The 20,142-nt window shown below is 46.7% G+C and overlaps 1 protein-coding gene across 1 annotated transcript in view; it reads left to right on the plus strand.

Annotated features, from left to right (window-relative positions):
- The first annotated feature begins 471 nt into the window (after positions 1–471).
- The window catches only part of LOC8031510, a 60,528-nt gene continuing 40,857 nt past the window's right edge, over positions 472–20,142 (plus strand). The window contains exon 1 of the mRNA XM_040219978.3: positions 472–873. The gene's annotated coding sequence lies outside the window, so the exon portion shown is untranslated. The remainder of the gene's footprint in view (positions 874–20,142) is intronic.

The raw sequence follows: 20,142 nt of genomic DNA on the forward strand, positions 1-20,142 counted from the left end.
TCATATCGTTCGAGGCCATCGATTGACTGTGGCCCGCTTTTGCTCCAACCTCGCTTCGCTACGTGGTGTTTTTTTCTTTTTTTCGCCTACGTGAGGGGTTAGTCGGCCTTTGATCTTGACCCGATCCTGCATACTCCCCGGACAAACCCTCCGGAGAAAAGAGTGTCGTGCACGCGAGTTGGTCTTGCTCGCTCGCGGAGGCGAGCGTTATCGCCGCTTTTGTCTCTAATTCGTGGTTTATTGTTATTGCCCGCCTTTTGTCAGCATCGCGAGCTTCGGAGAAGAAGAATCAACGACGTCTGGTTGTGTTCGGGAGAAAGAGACGCGACCAAAAAATACGTGCAAATCGAATCGAAGCGCTGGCCGATAAGGTGACACAGTTTTGCGGCTTTTTCTCGTTTGTGGTCTGGCAACACTGGGTGACCGCTCGGTTTTGGCTCGCCCGCAGCAGACGACAGCGGAGGCGCTCCCAGACTGCGCTTAGCCGTGCTCCCGTTCACATCTCGGGGGAAAAAAAAAAATATTGAAAAAAGAAAAGTAAAAAATAATGAAAAAAACATACATGCGTATATACCGCATCAGATGTATCTTTTTGTTGGGGGCTCGCGTACACCAGACACGCGCATACTTCCTCTTGTAAAACTCGGCGTCGCGGTGATTAGTTTCGGTTTGGTTAAATGCAGACGCTGGTTTCGTCTGCGAGTGCAGTTGGTCGTCTGCGACGTGCGTCGTGCGGTGTTGTGAAGGCTGCGATGCAACAACGTCCCTGCTGGAGTTGACGTCTTCGGGTGAACTTTTTTTTCCCCCCTCCTGTTCGACTTCGAGACGTCGCACATGCTCCAAGTTGGATTTTCCGAGGCTCTCGTGACGAAGGTGGGTCTTTTTCACTCAATCTTTAACCTCGCGAGCGTGTTTTTATGCTGATCCCTTTACTTATCCTAGCGCCGCCTATGGTTACGGCCCAAGATTAACGTAGCTTATTATGTAAATAAAAGTTTGTACATAGTTTCTGTCGTGTACACCGGGAGTACATTTGCTCGCCGACGGAAAGTCGGGGAGTCAGCCTAAATGTGGACTAACCGCATAAACATTTGAGAAGCTGTTAGGGGTCACGAGCCATTCCGCATGCTGTCGTAACCTAAGCTGGTTTAATTTCCTAATCGGCGTACGTAAAATCTTATCGGCTTTGTCTACTTTATTTTGCATCGTTCTGCGCGTCTTCGCTGTCCGAGCGCTACGGCGGACGTTGAAAATACCCCATTGGTTGATGTGCTCATTGCGGCCTTAAATCGGAATAAATTACAACTTTGTCCGGCAGGTTCCTGCCGAAGGCATCTGTTAGTTCGTGTCGACAGCAAGCGGACGTACCACCGCGTATCACGGTACGCTTAGGTTAAATCTTAGCGGTGTTTTTTTGTTTTGTTTTCGTTTTTTTCCTAGGCTACGTGATGTTTTTGCGCAAAACAGGCACGCTTAATTTGCTTCGTCTCTATTATTTTGTAAAAAGAATCGGATATTTCTCCTTTTTTCGGTAATATAAGAAAACGCTCTCAGGCATGCACTTCTGAACACGGTCAAACGAAGTATTAAACGCGATGCATATAAACATAAAAATTGCACCCGAGCTTTTTTAATTTTTTTTCCATAACGTTATAATGTTTGGAAGTATATATATTTTTAAATACTTTACGTGTGATGTGTCAGAGCTACCTATCACATCCGGTATGTAAAACAGAAAAATAAAAGGTTCGAACGGGCATCTGTGCATGGGCGCGGCCATTATACGTGCCTTTCGACTCTTATTTATCGTAACCCAACCACTCTTTTCGCCACTTTCAAAGGCTTTGGTACATCGCAAAAGGGCTGACGTCATCACATCACGCTGGCGGTCATTCGTTCTGACCGAGAAAAATAAAAATAAAACGGTTTGCAATGTAGGCTTGAACTAGTTGTGTCGCGAACCGGCCGAGGTTCGAGTTCGACCTGGTTCGACTTTTTCGAACTTTTCGTGGAAATTTCGACGAACCTTGTATTGAGGTTCGACTCGTGTGCGCATGCGCGACAGGCTGGCCAGTTGACTTCGGATTGGATGGTAATGGCTAATGGATGAATTAAGGGCACCGCTGGTTGGTTATTTCAGTTAATACAGTACAAACAAAATTAAGTTATTAATGTCTTTAGTGATTAGAAGTGGTTTCTTTTAATTCCAACTGTTCATAAAATAAAATAACCATTTGCATAAAAATAAATTCTCCAAACCTAGACATGCGTCTATCAAGGTCTGGCCACACTGTCCGCAAAGTCGAACCGGTCGAATCTGGTAAAAAGTTTCGAAGGTTCGTCGAACCGGTTTGACTTAGTCGAACCCCGAAAGTTCGACCTAAATATCCGGTTCGACAAAAGTTCGCGACACCCCTAGCTTGAACAGCTAGGCACTGGGCACAGAGGTTAGCACAATGGATGTGACATCAGTCGATGAGAAAATGGCGTGTCTGGGTGAAACAGTAGGGTCCGAGTACGGAGCATCTCGTATCGGCTCCAGCGACGCCTCTATCAAAGCATATTCCATGGGTCGTGAGAGAAGACCCACCCGGATTAAAAAAAAAAAAAAAATAGACGGGAGGGGGGACCAAAAGCATTACGCCATAACCCAAACCGGTGGGTATATATAATGGCTTTTCCTCGAGCGTGTGTACGCCTGTGTTGTCTTCGCGTCGAATCCTGGCGGAAGGTACGGAACCTCTCGGGAGAAGTGAGCTGCGCCGTTGAACGCCGCGGAGACGATCGCGTTCGAATTTCCCAGATAATTGTCCTCGACCGAGAAACACGAGGTCCATATGGGTCACCTCCTTCGGGAAAATGCAAGGGCGCTTTCAGACCCTGCCACAAAAGATGGTATTCTCGGATATTCCTCGCACGGAGGGCGACTCGGCTCAGGGGTAGCTCAACACTCGGGCCGGGAATCGTGGAGTTTGAACCCGGTTCTCGAAGTCTCGATTTTCCTTTTTTTATTTTATTTTGCCTCGTTTCTATCTTGGCGTGGCCGGGGCTGGAAGCACATCCAGAATGGATCCCCAGGTTCTTCCTTCATGTTCTTTTCTTTTTTTTTTTTCTTTGGGGGGCACTTTGATTCAGCGTAGAGATAGTCGAACCCGAATGAGGGTCTAGAGAACAGCGAGGAAAGATGATGGCGCTAAAGACTCCTCGTGTTTGAACGGGAGCTTCGATGTTATCGTGGCGGCGTGGAGTCCCGCCTACCTGTATCGAAGTAAGCGTATTTTTGAGCTAAGGTTGGCTCCGACGAGGTGATAATAGCACGGACCAAGTTCCGAACATTGCGCACCAACATAATGTGCCCCACGTTGTATTTGCAGTCTCTTTTATTTTCGATAAATGTACTTTGTGTGACTTCCCGAAGCTCTAAGCACGAACTTTCTGTCCTTCCGCTGCACAAAGGCGCGGGCTTGGGCCGGAAGCGTATCAGGTGCTTTCAGAGGTATTAGTGCATCGCGGGGGGTGTTTCCAGAGTTATCATCTTCCAGAAAGGCTTTCGTTTGCGCCACATTTGTTTTTAGACTACAGCTGTCCAGGACCTCTCTATGCTATGCTTACTCGGATCTTCGAATCTTCTGAATAATTGGAGAATAATGTCTCCTGTTCGATTCAATTCGCGGCACGCTTCTAACGTTTGAGGTGTCTCGAGATGTCTCGAGAGGTGTCTCGAGAGGTGTCCCGAGAGCGCCGATTTTCACCGGTGCTCTCGGCTTCCCATGCGCTCGCAGAAACCGGCGGCGTTTCTTTCATGATAAATATTCGAGGTTATTTGGTTATCGACCCCCATTCTAACAGACAGTGTTGAAAACAAAAAATAACCAATATTAAAATAAAGTCATCGCTTTGCGTGTCATTGGGTCTTTTCCCACTCGTCTTATTAAGAAGCCTTTTATTGAAATGCGCAGGCGAGCTGGTGGTAGCTAATCATGTCGTTTAACATGTGAGCATATGTGGTTCAGGAAAATATATATATATATATTTTAGTCGAGGAACAGATACAAGAGAAAACGTCCCTTCTGTGTCTGTTCCTTCGAGTGAAAGTTTTTTTTTTTTTTCTTTCTTTCTTTTCTGTACTCGGGAGGTGGTAGAGTGGAGTGATAGTGAATAGTTTGTGCAGCAGTGCGTTGCTCCGCGAAATGCTTTCTTTGCACGAGGGCCCGCGGCGAGGAATGAACCTTCTGAAAGCGTGAGCGCTCGCGTCTGTGCCCCCAAAAACGTCGCGAAGAACTCTTTTTTTTTTTTTTTTGACGCTCGGAGGTTGTTTTGGACGGTGCGGGAGTTTAACAAAAATAGCTGCTTGTTTATTGGGATTACCCCTGAGGAATAAAATGTTTGTTTTTGGCTCCGAGAAAGCACGAAGTCGCGCGGTTTCTCGTTTTATTTGAGAGAGAGAGAGAGGGAGAGACGGGGCGTTCAAACGAAAGCTTATTTGAGCCTCTGATCCATCCGAGTTGAAACTCTGTTCAAGCTTCGCTTTCTGAGGAAGACACGAATCCAGAAGGTTATTTAGACAGGACTAGCATTATCACGGGACAGTTTAGGGACGCTAATTTCCCACCCGAATTCAAATAATATAAAAAAAATGTGAAACGGTCGACTCCGGAGCAACATAAAGATTCCAGCGCGGCTTCGTTAATTAAAAAATAGAAAAAAAGCAGGGCAGAAGGAAAAGCGCAGAAAGAGCAGCCGTATTACATATTATTTCGGTACATGAGACTGTTGATCTTTCAATCAATCAATCAATCAATCAATCCTTTATTTTCTTTCACAAGAAAGATGGCTGCTGGGACAAAAAGCTGCAACAAGTGCAGCCTGACGAGGCCCCAGCTCCAAAATGGTAGCTAGCATTCGACAACAGTCAAACATGCACTAATGCACAACAATACAAACAAAATAAATATATACACAGAGGCGTACTTTTAACTCAAAATAAAAAAAAAATTAACAAAATAAAATAAGTCATTATTGCTATACTTAGTGCACCAGTTAACAATGCACACTTGAAATGCAATAGCAAACAACTAACATTCACAGGGTAGATAGAATATGCACGAATACTTCAAATGGCAAATTGTGAGAAAAATGTCCGCTATGATGAAACATGTTTAGTAAGGATGGTAGAGTGTGCCTGATGGATCCTAGCTCATACTTCGTTGTATTCCTAAGTTAGACATTTGGAGAATATAGCTATGTTCACTATTTATTGCAACGTTGTACGAAGCTAGGAGGCGGAAGTTGTACATGCTTGTTGTTCTAACAATCTTAAATCGTGTGAAAAGCGGATCTGTGCGAAAAAAATGCGATGCATTCGCGACGACTCTTAAGGCTTTTTTCTGTAGGGTTAGAAGTGTGTTCGCATTCTGTAAGGTAGTGGTGCCCCATACCAGATGGCAATACATAAAATATGACTGAACAAGACCGTAGTAGATGATCTGCTGAACAAATGGGGCGAAAATAGAGCGATATCTCGATAGCAATCCTACGGCCTTTCTGGCTTTTTAATGAATATAGCTTACATGGTTATTCCATGATAAAGTATAGGAAAAGAGTACGCCCAATATTTTAAACGTTTTCACAATTTCAATGTCTTCGTCAGCTGTATTTGTATTTAAATTAGAAGGGACTGTTACGTTTTTTGAATGGAATAGTATGCATTTAGTCTTGCTCGTGTTAATTTGTAATGTATTTACTTCAGCCCAAAGGCTAAGATTGGAGAGCATACGATTTGCTGACAGTTCCATCTCGTTACATGTATAACCATTCAAGAGAAGTGTAGTATCATCAGCATAGGCTATAACTTTGCAATCAGGAACACAACGCTCAATTCCATTTGGTAATAAAATAAATAATAGCGTGCCTAATACACTTCCTTGAGGTACTCCTGTTTTTACCGGCTTGGTGCATCATACTGAACTGTTGATTTTAACATATTGTCTGCGCTCAGCGAGATATGTAGGTCTCCGTTTACCGTACGCAGTAGCTTTCTCAAAAGAATTTTGTGATTAACTAAGTCAAAGGCTTTAGAAAAATCCACGTATGTTGCTATAGTAAGGAATTCATTTTCGATATTATTAATTATTTATTCCTTCTGAGACAGCAGAGCGGATTTCGTAGATCTTCCTTTTCTAAAGCCATGTTGGCAATCTAGCGAGCAACTTTCCAGATGCTGATAGTTTAATATGAAGAATTTTTTCAAACCCTTTAGAAAAAGTGGTTAGTATGGATATAGGCCTAGTTTCCCAACACATTTTTGTCCCCGCTCTTAAATAGTAATACAACCTTACAACCTTTACAACTTGCATCAGTTTAGGAAATACTGCAGAAGACATTGAATGATTAAATAAAAACGTCAACGGTGCAGATAACAAATCAATAACAAATTTTATTGGTTCTATGTTTAAATCATTTACATCTTCCCCTTTGCTGTTTTTTATACTGCGGAACCATGATGGTTACTTCTCTCTCATATGTTGGACTTAAGCTTGCTTAACTTATATTCGAATAATATAAAAAAAAACTTGACTACGACATAGGTCTTTAATAGCGCCAACGAGGCGCTAGAAATATAGAAAATAATATTTCAAGAATTGATAATTGCGTTGCTTTTTAATTTGTAACAGCAAATATCGCTCTAAAGACGAGTACAAGAACGGGACACAAATGCGGCGCCCGGCGACGTGTTTGTGTCTCTTTCTTGTCTTTGTCTTTTGCGCAGAATTTGGTGTAATATTTTAGATTATAAGTTTTTATCTATGTATTTTACTAGTCGACTCTTTGTGGGAGGTATTCGCTGGATATAGACGTTTTCTGTTTGCTGTCATTCTCATTCACCTGGGCTCCGTATCTGATATGCGGGACGAAAAAACTAATCAAACATTTCAACCTAGAATATGCGAAAAAATATAGATGAGGCAAAACAAGAATGTCTGACAATCACGCATCTTTCGTAAACACCTTCCAGCGGCGTGGAGAGATCAAAACGATGTTTTATCGCATACCATAAGTGACGACATTCAAGATGGCTGCGCCCTTGGTGAAAAGGTGTATAGGGAGTATTCACTGGCGGCCATATCTGTGTGCGCTGCTGCTGAGCGTGTGCTGACGGCGAGCTTCCGCAGTTCTTTTGGAGCGTGCATTTAGCACCATCAAGGTTGCCGGTCTTAGCAGGCTATTAATGCGAGCTCGTTCTGAGCATGCGCTCTAAACAGCACCCACAAATATGGCGTCCAGTGAATACCTCCTATAGGGAGTATTCACTGGCGGGCCATAGCTGTCTGCTGAACTGCTGAGCACGTGTCGACGGCGGGCTTCCACATTTCTATCTCAACGCGCATTCGGCATCGACAATATTGTTTCGAGCACACGCAGGAATCCTGTCTGACGTAGGTTTGTTACGAGCATAGCCTCCTCTATACCGACAAAGCCTGGCAGATCGCCCCGAGAAGCGGCCGCCGAAAGTGAGAAGAAAGAGCGGCAGACAACGGATGAGAGGAGAGCCTGGTAACGGGCGCCCCGCTGCGGCGAGACGCCGAAACACACTTGTCCCGAGCGATGGAAATGTCCGCTCGCGCTCCTCGCGTTCCTCGCGCTACCGCTTCTTTTCTCGTCGGATTTGGAAACTGTGTTTCGGGTCCTCGCCGCTGTAAAAGCTGTGCGCTGAATACCAAGTGATGCTCTCTGCTACCGGACCCTCTCGCTCCAAGTCTACGACCGGGGACTGCCCCGTCGTCGAACTGCCAGGCTTTATTGTGAGTATAGAGGAGGATATATAGTACGAGTGAATGTCACAGAAAGTGACACACGTGCCTCGCGAGACGGCTCCAGGAGAGCGAGGAAAATCCTTTCTTTGTCGAGACGGTCTTAGCTGAGCCCGCTTTCTCGATGACGCCTTTGAACGCCACTGCTTCGGTGCCGCTTTTCTTCCACGGTGTCCGCGAAACGAGCGTGACTGCAAGTAGTGCCATACCTGCAGGTCTAACCTCATGCGTGTACCGCGTACCGAATGAAGCCTCTTCGCGGACAGGGACGGCACTTTTAGGCCGCGGTTACACGCAGAGTGCATGCACACGCGCGAGGCGCCTTTCTTCTTCCGACGCTCGACTGCTAGATTGGCACGCACACCAAGTGCTACCAAGCCGTGTGTTTCATATGGGCGGCGTGAGCGAGTCGGGGATGGCGGAGGACCCAGGGGCCGAAACACTGTCACGCGTAGCCGAGCAGGGATTGAACTCTCACTGATCGAGCACGAGAGGTACACCTTGCCATAGATCTTTCCGCTTCAACGCGTTCGTAAAACTGCTATTTGCCGTCCTTGAGAAGCGAAGCAGTCTCTAAGCAACCCGCTTAGTCGAAGCACCATGTACTGCCTATCATAACGTCACCCACACCCAGAATATGGCGTTAATAATCACCCAGAATATTGCTTTAAAATAAAAATAAAGTGTGTCTTTTATTGGGAAGCATGGAAAACTTGACCCGCGACAGAGTGGTCTGGTAGCCCCTTATAGCGTTCGTGTTTCGCTGGCCTCCTGTGGGTGACGTAGACAAGTCAGCGCTTCGGCCTTCTTGTTTATAAGGCCCGTTCACACACACTTGCGTTTGACAACGACCGACTTCGACAGGACCGGTGCTTTTAGCCTTTTGTGATTGCTCAGGACTGGCTGCGCTGCTGCGGAGCCGGTCGTATAAGCCGTCCCGACAGGCTTAAAAACCGGGTTTTTGCCTCTCCGGCCCTAGGAAATCACAAATGCAGGGTGTCACAAAAAAATAAAAAATAAAAAAAACGTTTACAGGGTTGTTTTTTTTTACTGCAAAAATAAACGAGGCATCGCCAAACGTTCATTCTCCGCCCAAAGGTAGCGATAGAGGTCACAACCAGGTGCCAAAGTTTCAGCCCGATCCGATAACTTAATCAAAAGTTATAAGTGATTTTCTGAAAAGTTCAATGGGGAAAATATAGACCATTTTTGCCCGTTTTCTGTTTCTGGTGCCCATTGAGCCCCATGTATTCGAAAACTACGTCGGCCGCCATTTCCCCGTTGAAATTTTCAGTAATACGGCATCAGATCGGGCTGATACTTTGGCATCTGGTTGTGACCTCTAGCGTATACCTTTGGGCGGAGAATGAGCGTTCGGCGATGCCTAGTTTATTTTTTTGCGGTAAAAAAAACAAAAAAAAACTGTAATTTTATTTTATTTGTGACATTCTGCTATTTTGTTTTATTTGTGACATTTTGCACGAGAAAGGCGCCAAACTTCATCTCCTTTTCTTCTTGTGACATGGCCTGCCTTCTTTAGTGACGCAAGAAATCACTTTGTTACCCACGAGGTGTTATATATATTCACCAAACACGCTTGAGCGCCTACAGAAGGGAAAAGTATTACACGCTCCCCAAAATTCCTCTAGACTCAACGAAGGTATACTCTTCCGAGACCGTTTCACGAGCAAAAGCAAAATGATCAATTCCACGAGGAAGATGTTCCTCAAGCCTCGCCACTCTGTTTGCACCGTGTGATTGGTCCAGGGCGTCACTAAGGCATACTCGACTCACGGCGCTGAATCGTTTCTTTTGTGGCACGTGTAGTTTTGAGTCAATCCCGGCTCGCTGGGAGTCCCAGCGAGCTGGGATTGGCTCCAACCTCCAGGGACACGGAGTCAGAGTTGCTGGCCTACCTACAGCCTCGCAACCGCGTCGTGCCGGCAGCGGCTGATCGAATGGCCGCCCTATAGACGCTTTACACACGCGCCAAATTACAGCCGCCATTGCTGACCTTCATCTTGTCTTACCGAGATGCCGAGCAACTGAAACGGTACTTGACGATCTTCTACAAAGGCCGATGCTTTAGAAAAGGACACAGTTGAATCTAATGTGGCAATAACCTGGCCTGCTATACTAAAGATGAAGTGAAATAAACGAAATAAGAGGAAACAAAAACTGAAGGGCAGTTATGGCGGCGTCCATGCGCAGCTGCTGTAAAGCGTCTATGATCCACAACGAGCGTTCATTGTTGACCGTCGCCCAAATTGCGTCGCCAATTGGGTATACATAAAAATAGTTTTGCTACATAGCTTCGGCGAACGGGCGATTTTCCGACGGTCGCGGTGTCCTTGGCGGTTGACGTCAAGCCTCGCGACGTGTCCCATTGGTCCTTCGGCTGGTCGACCTTGGCTGGGCCATAACGCGCGGTTAGTCGCTCTTCTCGTTAGTATGTGCCTCGATGGCCGCTTTTTGTTCGACGTCTGCTTTCGTTATTATTCCATTTTCAGGTCGTTTCGCAGACTCGTTTCGCGACCTTTCTCCGGTTTTAAAATCCGGGATCTCGACGTGCGGGTTCGTTTTACTTTTTTCTGTCTGCAAACGAAGCGGTCGCCTTCTCGCTGATTCTGACGTGGCGAAAAAAAAAAAAAAAGAATACGTGCTGCGGAAGGTGCTGGAAGGACGGGAGTTGCTCTTGTGGCACTCTCAGTACTGCTCCCTGCGGGTGTATTCTGTCAGTACCATACCCTGGCAATACCTCACTCATGAGGGCACGCACTCCCCGTCACTCACCCTCATCCTCACAGGTGAGGTGAAGGTGAGGGAGTTTCTGAATTCCGAAAATTCGTGAGTGTGAGGGCCGTGAGTGCGTGAGGGGCGTGAGGGCCGTGAGTCCGCGAGAGGCGTGAAAGGGGTGAGGACCATGAGTGCGTGAGGGGCGTGAGGGCCGTGGGGGCTGCGAGGACCATCAGCGCGTTAGGGGTATGAGTGCGTGAGGGCCATGAGTGCGTGAGGGGCGTGAGGGCCGTGAGATTCAGTGAGGGTGAGTGGAGGGCTGAAGGTGAGTGGGACTGGGAGGATGAGGGTGAGTGAGGTTCAGTGAGGGTGAGTGAAGGGCTGAAGGTGAGTGGGACTGGGAGGATGAGGGTGAGTGAGGGCCTGAGGGTGAGTGTAGCTGTGAGGATGAAGGCGAGTGAGGGGCTGACGTGAGGGTGAGAGTGAGTGAGGGCGACATAAAATGCCGACCTCTGGTCAGTACACGTTTGCAAGGTTGCTTCGAAAGCTAGTCTGGCCACCCTGGAATTCAAACCGGCACCAATAAAATAAGAGCAGTGAGACACGGGCTGGGTATCTTTCGTGGTTAGAGAGGCGATCAGTAAGTTGATAATTGAACAAAGGCTAGGCACAATTGAGGATACACGTTAGGCGAGAAGGGCATATAGGCATCTATCTATACATGAAAAATCTGAGTACTAAATGAACAAACCGAACCCGAAAACTGAAATTCAAATACCAACAGTCAAGTGCTGGGGTAGAGCAGCTAGACTATACCCGTGTGGAAAAGGAAGGAAACCAAAATCCGAGAGGAAAATGTGGGAGGAAAGAATGGAGGGAAAATCAGGTTTAACTATGTATAGGGGACGAAAACAGCAAATGAGCAAGGAATATTCGTACGATAACTCACGGGGGAGATCGCCGTTATTTGAGGCTAGAACAGGCGTCGTGAAGACTAGGACTTCTAGGACAAAGTACACCAGGAAATGGATACGCGGTGTGCCGTTTGCCAAGCGGAAGACGAGACAGTAGTACATGTGGTGTTGAGGTGCACAGGGCTTGCTACCGCCCTCCCGGAGGGGTCGACAGATTTAGCCGGAGCGCTGGGGTTTGCCGACGAGAATCGAAGAACGGATAAGTGAGTTTTGATGGCAAAGAGGAGGTTGGAAGACTGGTGGAAATTATCTAGGAAGAATCAAATGACGTACAACTAACACAGCTGCGGACCGGCGAAACAGAAGAAAACTGAGACCCCCACCCGCGTGGCTCAGGCCCAAAGTCTCCACCCTGTTGCCCAGTGGGCTCGGTGTTGGAGTAGCGGCGACTAGGTTTGAGCAGAGGATAATTAGCGACTCTCGGGGGGGGGGGGGGGGGGGGGGGAGAGGGGAGAGGGGAGGGGAGGGGAGGGGAGGGGAGGGGAGGGGAGGGGAGAAGAGAGAGAAACCGGGTGTGATATTTTTAAGTTGTTTTTTTTGCCCGATCCCCCAAAATGTCATCTTGGTGATATCCCACACTGCCTGGTGACAGTTACCGAATTTCGGAAGGGGAGCAAATGGTCTTAGAAGGGCGGAGGGAGGAATTATACTATTAGTTTTTAATTTCTAGACTGGGTGGCGCGAGCTACCACCCGTTCTAAAGGGTACAGCCGTTAGCATCTATCGAACCAGACTAGCTCATCCAGGCTATCAAACGATCTTCACAGGCTCTGTACCAAACACACTCCATGACGGCAAGGTGCCGAGTCCACCAAAATCGTAGCTGCAAGAGCGACACGTTGCTCTATTTGCCCGGAGATACTGTACGCCCTCCGCGGGGGAAGACATATACTTATCGCGTGGGGCGATCAACCGCATGTGCTTGCCGAAAAGGTGGTCAATAACGTAGTGGCGCATCGACAAAGACACCGGGGGGGGGGGGGGGGGGATTGCCCCCCCCCCCCCCCCCCCCGCTTTTCCTTTTTTCACTCTGCCTCTTAAGAACTTTTTTTTTTTTTTTTTACTAGGCATTTAAGTTTTGTACGGTGAGTGAAAAAAGGCATTTCTAACTGACGGGTTGGAACCTTTCTGAAGTTCTGTTTGCTCACTTCACTCGCTATTATTATTCTTTCGGTTGTACACAGCGGGTGTGGGCAGTTTACAACTTTGCCGGTATTTTGTTAGATGTTTTCCTTTCCTTTTAAACTTTGGATGGATGGATGGATGGTATAGGCTATTATACCCTTTCTGACGGGCGGTAGCTTGCGCCACCTAGCCTGAGAAAATGCTCTCCCACCCCCTTTTCTCCACACTTAAATACTCAATTGAAGTGGGGGAGACATATCTGCCCCTGCAAGCCTCTAGTTGTCGGTCTCCTCGAAACAGCTAGCGTCTGATAGCTTTATGCGGACCGCCAAATTGTTTTGGCGATCCCCGCACCTGGCGATTTCAACAATGGACCTTTCCGGAAAAGAGACCTTGCAATGATGGGAATCATGGGGCTCCTCCGATGAACGCTCGTGCCGGATCGAACGCTTCGTATATTCTGGTAGTGGCACGATTCATTCAGGAGCTCGGAACACACACAAACAATTAGGCCAACGGTAGAGATCATCACATACTCTGTTTTGCTTTCCTTCAGCCTTCTCCGCGCTCAGAAGTCACTAATTGTTACACCCAAGTCAAGTTTGTCTTTCCTTCTTAAATAAATGTACGTGCCACAAAAAAAAAAAAAAAATTGTGTGTGTGTGTGTTTATACATTTTAAAACTTGGTCCGCCTCAACAAGCGACTTGTCTCCCAGCTGTAGAGGAGAAATTTAGCCAGTGCAGTACGACTGCTAGCCTGGGGTCTTTAACGTGAACCATGCAGTAGTGATACACGACCGCACGCCGGTACGATGCTCACCCAGATCGAAACGGGCAGGGGTGGGGATCGAACACAGGATCCTGGGTTCTACAGCACGAGCTCTCGCTCCACGTGCTCCGAGCCGGTGTGCGCGAGACCACTCGGCCACCGGTCGCCCTTTGTCAAACTCAAACTGGGAGACTGACTCCTTTGTCAAAGGCAAGCACACCTGTGCTTGTTTGTTTGTTTTTGTTTTTATTTGTTGGCAAAGTGTTGAGGTGAGCCACTTGCCTCAACACTTTGGCAACAAATAAAAAAACGATCTGTTTTGAAAAGGCAATTTTTTTTTCCTGCTAGGGTGCAGCCCTCAAAAAAGGCAAAAGACAGCGTGTTTAAGAACTCCCCCCCCCCCCCCCCTTCCCGCCCGAAGGGGAGGAGGGGGGAGTAGCCCATTGAAATTGCACAAATAGGGGGCGGCTATGATTATGTAGAGCAGGAAAAAGATCCTCTTGGTGCGTGACATGGCAGCCTCTGGATTGTCAAATACGATGCTTGCCTGCTTCTCAAAAAAAGAGTCGAGATTTGGAATCAGCGGACTTTGCATAAACAACCGCAATGTGCAACTCCCAGCATTCGCGAACCGGTGATTCAACAGACGCTATCGTCATCGGCAGAATCGTCCGATCAATTTGTCAGTGGCGAACCTTATTCCAATCCCCGAAGCCACTCATCCGAATGACCTCGGGATCTACTCCGGCAAGTCGGCAAGTGCGACTATTTCGGGATTCTTACCCTTCCGTTGCACAAACTGGCGCGCTGAATTCATCAGATTAAAATTTATGATTATTCGTGAGCAATGTTTTAAATGTTTTCTCATCCTCCCTTCTCGGTATACGGGTCGATGATTTTATTATTTTCAGGTAATTATATTACTGGAAGTAATGTAATTACTTCTAGTAATTTCGTTACTTTTGACTTTGAGAGCTCGCACTGGTTCGCAGGAGGGTTTTTGTCGTCCGCGGAGTTACGTGGACTAAAGTATATGGCTAAAAAAAACAAAAAAAAAACTTGGTTTTATAAAGATCTACGTTTCGTTAATTTCGCGATTTGAAAATAATCACGAACAATTTGTTCCGCGAATAATTCGCCCCCATGGTAACGACCACACCACGGTCCACGCAAATTTATGCCGGCGAAATAATTTAAAACTGGTTGATTTCCAAATTACACGTGCAGCACGGCAGGCGCTACACAGCACGCCCAAGTTAGTTTATTTGAAAGCTATTGCTCGCCAATAAATAAATAAAACAAAAATTGCATAGCTTTCCTAACCCTCTTAACCACCCTGACTCCCCACCCCCGGACGAAAAAGTAGAATAATTTGTCGGACGTCGGCCTGTTGGGAACACATAGGAGACAAACAGTTACGGGAGGTTCTGGCCCTTTTTTTCATCTATCCTAACTAACTAGATTTTTGGTATCACCGACGTCTTTGAGCCATTCCGGTATGCTATTTAGTATCGGGAAATTCAGAACAGTGTTGCGAAATCGGCAAGTAAAAATGATGCCGAAACCATCATTCAAATATGTTTACGCTTTTCAGTGGACGGCAGGCTTGCAGGTCGAGCGGCCAGTCTAAAAATGCACTATGCCGAGCATTTGTTTCGCGGGTGCTGATGCGAGCTTCCAAAGCATTCCTGTGACACCCTGAAACTGCTCGTAATCAGTTGTAAACAAAGTCTACAGTCCGAAGAGTGAAGCAATTGCCTTCCAAATGATATCACTTTTTTATTGTTGCGCGTAGAGAACTTTGAAAAACATATAGTGAGGACCAAAATTGTGATTTCAATAACTAGGCGGGGGAAAAAAAGGTTTTTTTTTTGGCCAATATTTGCTTTACTATTTCAGCGATGTTTGTTTGTGTTAGCAAACTTTCAGGCAAACCAAGGACTACGAAGAAAACGCCGGAGTGCCCTTTTAAGTCGGCGTCACGTTTATCGGTTTGCTTCAATTGAAAATAGTATAACATCCTCTTCTTTCTCCACGAGGGCAAAGTCGCCAAACCGCGTATCTCTACGTCAAATAGCCACCCGATAAATTTATCTTCGCACGGTTCTTTGGACGTTTTGTTGGAGCTAGAACTTATATCTCGGGCGCGCGTTGACAGCGATTTAGGTAAAGAAAACCGGTACGGTCGCATCCCCACTGCACCTAATCAGTTAGCCAGATGGGATCTGCATAGCAAAGTCCCTTCATATGAGATCCGGTCGAGAAGCGTTACATTTTTTTTTGTCTGACGGTAATCGACGTTTACCTGCAAGACACGTTCCACTGTTAGTTGCACCCGTTGATTTTATCCCAAGGGTGCCCAATCCATCGGTATTGCATAAACTAGTTAAATCGATGCTATTCTGCAGGACACGTAACGAAAGCATCACTTTTACACTCTCAGGAAAAAAAGTGTGTAAAAGGGTGTATCGTTACACCCTTTGTCCCATATAATACACCCCAAAACTTCATTTTTACCTACAGAGCCCTATAGTAAAACAAACGGCCCCAAATTTTACGAGGGGCTTGATAACGGTGCGGCATAACTTTTTAAATAGCTAAAGTACGTATCAAAGACCACATAAAGAAAACAACGAGTTTTTACAGTAGGGCCAAGAAATCCCCGAATATTTTTTTTTTTTTTGTAGTCAGTAACATATACATTAGCTATTTTAATAAGTTGTACCACAAGGCTATCAAGCACCTCGTAAAATTTCGGGCCGTATGTTCGACTGTAGGACGCTGTACGTCGAATCGAAGTTTTGGGGTGTATTATATGGGACAAAGGGTGTAACGATGCACCCTTTTAAACCCTTTTTTCTTGAGAGTGTAGTTGCACCCGTTGATTTTAACCGAAGAATGCCAAATCCATCGGTACTGGTGGGCCGTAATTAGCAACAATCAGGAAGCGAGGCGCTCGCATGCAGCACTTAGGGATCCTGGCAACAATCCCCATCCTTAGCGTATTCGATCTGGATGAGCAAAGTACACGGGCACGCGGTCGTATATAACCCTACTGAGCGTGATGGACAGTGGTCGTGTTGCACTGCCAGCATTTCTCCTCTACAGCGTGTAACAATGTCGCCGTATGCTCTGGCAGACTAACCTGATGCTGTCTGAACCTCCAACAACAAATTCAAAATACCATGCAAGGCCTACTTTGCCTGACGCTTTATGAAAGTTTTAAGTTTATAAACTTCCGGCAAAAACGCGCTAAATGTTTTCTTTCGCTGTCGATCTAAAACGTATAATCTTTGTCTTATTTTGGACGTACGTTTTCTCTCGAGCGATCCAACATCTGTTAAACGGACTCCTCAAGTCCTCAGATTTTCCTAGCGCGTAAACAAAGAAAACCGAGCGTCGTTCCCGTTATCCGTCGTTGCGCTTTCCACCGGATTTGTTTCGTCACAATGGAAAGCAAAAGTCAGGTGGACAAATGAGCCCGCCAGGCGCACTCATTTTCCTGTCAGCGGCAAATTCATACTTGGACAGCTGGACAGTCCTTTTTTTTTTCTTCCTACATGATCGTTGTGTCTGTGCGTGTGTGTTTTTGTCGTTTGCGATATGCGGTAATTTATATTAGACGAGATGGCTAGACAGTATAGCTGGTTTTTTTTTAGAGAGAAATTATACTAGTTGGTGGGGGACTCAGCCGCTTTGAGAGATGGCCGACAGCGCTGTCGGTTGTCCGTTGTCGTCCCGTTCCCATTTATATGGAAGTGAGTCGAAGGTTGTCCGCTGTCCCAACTGTCTCCTCGGGCCCATGCTGAGTCGGCGACGTGTTTGTTCCACGCCAGCGAGGTTCCATCCCCCATCCGCTACCGAGTCTCCTCGCACTCAGGCCCAAACCTATATACCTGGACCAATGGTACGACGACCTTTCGCTTGCAGTCACGTGATGCGATGGCCAACACCGGGTTGGTCCGGTCAGAACGTACTTCGCCCCATTTTTCGTGTGGCGGACGAAATGAAAATGGCGGATGCGGACGACAGCAAGGCCGGATTGCGACGTCAGCAAGGCAGGAGGGCGACGCCGAGACGTCTGTCGCGCTTCAGCGTGTCTCGTGGCTAAGATCCACAAACAATGACGTCACTCGCAGGCCTTGGCCGCAGCCGGCGCATCGAGACCGCGCGCGCCCATCCGTTCGACTCGAACAGTCGTGCCGAGTCCTGGTGTTTTCGGCGACGTGTTATCTCCCGATCGTCTGCTGCCTGCCTCTCTCTATGCCTGCCGCCATCTTTGTCTTTCCTCGCGGGCGCCTCAGTCTGCTGGCAGAACAACAATCGGACCGGGCACGGCGCGGACGAGACACGAAGAAGAACGCCCCGATTTTCCCAACGGGGTCCCGGAGAGGAGGCCGGACGGACGTCTTTGCCTCACTCGAGATGTCCGCCGCGACGAGCAGCAGGACAGGGCGGTGGCATTCTGGACGCTCTCTCACCGCACACGCGCGAGGATCCCGTATCGTTCTACGACACCGTTCACTCGGTTTTTTCCCCCCCTACGTTTGTCGGTTGGCGGTTATAGCGGCGCGTCAGTGAGGGAAATGTATGCTCTCCGACGTCTCGTCTTGTCACTTGCCGTTGCAAAACCGTCGGTCAGACGCTTTCATGACCGTCCGGGAAGCTTTGCCGTGATCGCTTCATTGCGCGGAGCGTCTTTGATTCTGGTTTCATGGACGGAAAAATCACAGTAAGTGTCAGACTGTCGACGTTGAGATGACTACAGGCTTCTACCGCGGGTTTTATGCGCACATTATATCGCGCGTGTGGATCACAAGGGGTGATAAGTATAGTCGAGATCGTTACGGACCCAGACACCGTCGATACATATCGGTCCTACTCACGCCATCAAGATTGCCGTTCCTGGCAGAGAGCGGGAGTTTGTTCTCGTGCGCTGTGGACAGCGTGCTCAAAAATAGCGTCCAGTGAATTTATCTTATGCTATAAGAAAGTCACACCCTTAAAGGTGTGCGTCAGATTATGGGCTAACAACCTCAGGGTGTTACAGCAAAACGCCGTCTGGGTGACGTTGAACAGCATTAAAATAAAGGGCTAGCGATCCTAGCAGCATCTATACATACAGGTTTCATCTTTATGAGCAGCAAACCTGCAAGCGCACCATTTGTCACGCGCCTCCGCCGCTACAAAGGTTACTTTGTTCTCGTTCTTCATCTCCAGGTAAATATTGCAGGCAACAAAGATGCGATTTAGTCGCTAATATCGTTTATTCTGAAGCTGTTATTGTGTTCTCACTTCCCCTCACCACACCACCAGTTCGCTTTTACACCCTTTTTACACCCTTCACGATATAAAGGATGTTGCACTCAACGGCGTCCCAAATCAAATTGTAAAAGGGGGATTACTCCAAATAAGGGGGCTGAAAGGACGCGTTAGTTTCTGAAACACTCTTTTGACACCTTGAAGGGAGTACATATTTTAGTGTGCATGATATCCAACTGCAACCCAAATTTTAAATATCGGTAAAAAATAAAATAAAATAAAACGTATCATTAAAAAGTTTTACACGTTCTTCATGCTCTGCGAAGTAGTTCTTGCAATATTTAGTTAGAAAGAACACTTTTCAGCTGCATACGAGTAGAATATAGACTAAACATTAGATAGGAAACTGCGTTACATGAGTATGGTGCGCACCTCCAAAGAATAGAGTTCTTGGGGTTCGTTTGTGAGCTCCGATAACGGTATCCGATACCGATATGACGCACGCGCAAGCGCAGCGACTAATTAACGATTATTCTGCAGCTGCGTTAAACTCCACAATAAAGAGTTTTAGTAAATCGTGTTTTCAGGCCACTCTGTGCTTGTAGCGGCAGCTTGCGCTGAAACTTCGATGCATGCTCTGAAGCGCGCGCCCGTAGCGGTAGCAGGCTTTTGAAAACGATCCTTCCCTTATCACGTAAGGTCTAGCATAGATCGAGAAGTTAATAACAATTAACTTAATCATTCAGCCGGTTGGTGTGTGCAATGGTAGATGTTAAGTAATTATGACAAACCTGTTCACCTTTGTACGAAAAATAAGAAACAGCCTTTAAAGTTTCAGAATACCATTTGAGAAACGAAACGTCCATCAATGAAGTGTCTGTATTCAAATACTTAGGCGTAACGTTAACTAGTAACTTAAAGGAGTCTAAGCATATCGGTAACATATGTTCAAACGCTCGCCGAAAGCTTTGCTACACCAAGAAGGAAACTCGGCGCTAAATGATAATCGCCCGACCCGCTATTTATGGTAGCATATTAGAGAGTTTTAGTAGATCGCTCCCATGACTCCGATAACGATATCCCGATACTCCGCCATCGCCTCCCTTGCGCATGCATAGTATCGTTATCGGGGCTATCGGGGGTATCGAAACGATCTACTAAAACTCTCTATTATACGATACATCAAGAAAGATCATAGGATATCTCGACAAGATACGAAGCTTAGCGCTGAGATTTATTTACGGACGTTTTAATAGATTCGATTCCCCAACAGACATGTTACAGCTGTCCAACCTTCTCACTCATACTCAATGACGGTTAAAATCGGTTAAGATTTCTTTACTCCCTTTTTTTCCATAGACTGGGCATTCAGCCACAACATTATATCTCACAGCTTGACAGGCTCTAGACAAAGCATGGTCATCCATTCACCTTAATCCCCAATATTCGCTAGAACTAATCTGT

Source organism: Ixodes scapularis, unplaced genomic scaffold (assembly GCF_016920785.2).
Source record: "Ixodes scapularis isolate PalLabHiFi unplaced genomic scaffold, ASM1692078v2 PGA_scaffold12__126_contigs__length_90152505, whole genome shotgun sequence".
NCBI classification, from domain to species: domain Eukaryota; kingdom Metazoa; phylum Arthropoda; class Arachnida; order Ixodida; family Ixodidae; genus Ixodes; species Ixodes scapularis.